This window comes from Macrobrachium rosenbergii, chromosome 14 (genome assembly GCF_040412425.1).
Source record: "Macrobrachium rosenbergii isolate ZJJX-2024 chromosome 14, ASM4041242v1, whole genome shotgun sequence".
Taxonomy (NCBI): Eukaryota; Metazoa; Arthropoda; class Malacostraca; order Decapoda; family Palaemonidae; genus Macrobrachium; species Macrobrachium rosenbergii.
The window spans coordinates 181,979-184,435 of NC_089754.1; positions in this window are offsets into that span (position 1 = coordinate 181,979).

Sequence of the window (2,457 nt, forward strand, 5' to 3'; positions counted from 1 at the left end):
CCTCCCCCCCAATCTAGTCTCCTCTGAGAGTCCGGTCACGTCTTCGTCATTCATTATACGTAACATTTCCTCAAGATTTGGGGCCATTTTCGACTGCCGGAGACTCTCTTCTGTTCTCTGCAGGAAGATATCTGAGGAGTCTTTGGATGGAACTCCTAATGCTTTTGCTGGTGTCTTTTGATGGCTTCCTTCTTCCTTATTATTTGGTGGCATCATAAGTGCTGTTGTATTTACATAAGACACACTTCTTTGTTTCTTTGCCAACTTAATTTTATTTGACTTGTTTTTAGTGTTTTCTTTATTTCTTTATTCATATAAAGTCTAGAGACAAAGTTGCCTGGTTTCAGTTCTCCACCACCATCACTTACTTGAGTCATTGCTTTGCAATTATTTATTTATTTATTTATTTATTTTTGCTTTTGTATTATGCGTTACCCAGCTTTAATTTTTACGTGTCTCGAAAGCTGCTGTCAATGTATGGAAAAGATTTACGATCGTTACGAGACTTACAGTTCGTATCTGTCGATATAACAACGAATGAAAGCGCTACTGGATACCAAACTGACATGAAACTTCAAAGAAATGTTCTCAGCATTTTTTATTTTTTTTTAACAATTGGCATCATGTTTGCTTGCACCACAGTAATGGAAGCCATTTAACAGCAGGCTAGTTTTCCAATCCCACAGTTATTTTTAGAAGCAGGTAATCAGTTGTATAGACTGGAATGGTGAGCATTTTCAATTAAGTTATGAAGTTATTTATCCCAGAAATGTCATCCTAAATTAATGAGCTTCCCACAAAGTCATTAATTTCACGCTGTTCCGTCGGGATAGGGTCTTTAACTATTGTGGTACGTGGAAAATTATGAGCAGGCATACAGTAGGTTCTGCTCCGCCATGCATGCAAGCACCGGCTCCATTAACAGCCTAGTTTGCTTTAGGAATTTGCATGAGCCGATACCCAGTCCCTGTTGTCCGTTTGTGCCACTCTGTTTGTGCGTGACTGCAGGATGTGTGGTTCCTGCATAATATCCTGCAGGATATATATATATATATATATATATATATATATATATATATATATATAAATATATATATATATATATATATATTATATAAATACATACATACATTCATACATATATATATACATATATTATATATATATATATATATATATATATATATATATATATATATATATATCTATATATATATATATATATATATATATATATATATATATATATATATATATATATATATATATATATATATATATATATATAAACCTGTACATATTGTTTACACGCAAACACGGTATATATGTATGTATGTATGTATGTATGTATGTATAAAACAGGTCAAATGTTACATGAATTTCTCTTTCGCAAATGTTTGGCGAAGACACCTGTTTATATTCAGATTCTAGGCACCCTTCATCAATTATTCAGTTTATTAATGAAAAGTCGTCATTAATGTAATTCGTGTTGAAATTAAAACATATTTCCACTAAATATTCTCTCAGAAAAAAGAGAAACTAGAAAATGAATCGTTATATAAGCACACACACACACACACACGTGAAAGCAAGTTGAGTGATTGAGGCATATTGTGTCGACCTTCCGGGAACTTTCACAAGATTAGCTCTAGCGTCTCCCGAGAATCCCTGAGGCTTGCTTATGGATCCTCATCTTCTAGCGGAGCTTTATTTATTTACATACAATTATACATACATATAGTTAGAAAAAGAGATGAAGAATTGTTCCAAATCATTGCCATCTCCTGGAAGTCCCTGACATTCCCGGGAATCCAAATTCCCAAAGACTGGAGCAGCTCAGTGAGACGAAATGTCTCAGAATCCAGACAAGTCACTTGTCCGATTACAAACTTGGAATAAATTAGAGACAGTTGATCCGTATGGATCGGACTCTGCTTGTTTGCGAAGACAGATGATGAATTTCCAGAGAACGAGGAAACCAGGTCAACGCAGACGTAAGAGACACAAGGGGGAAGAGCTTCGAGCTGGAAATCTCCTGTTGCCATTGGATACCTCGACGTGGGGAAGCAGTGATACCGATTTCACATATTCCTCAGTGGCAACCTCTGGCGTGGCCTAAAATCCCGTAAGTGGAATGCCTACCACATAATATGAAATTGGCTTTCCACCTTCTGAGGGGATTGTAGTGTGGCAGGAACTTAGGCATCGAGGAACGCCTTCAGCAATGGCGTGTTTCTACAGTCAGCAGCGAAATAACTGGTTTCGGGACTCTGCAAAGGAATCATCTGCTTTCTGCAAAAAAGCAGGGACGCCATAGGCTCTTGGCTAGCTAACAGAGCAGAGAATGGGAAGGGCCCATTCCTGTTAAAACTAAACCCGATTTCAGTGACGCTTTGTTGGCGAAGATGCTACACAGCGGTGAGATCAATTCTGATCGTCAAGGCCAAATATATATAT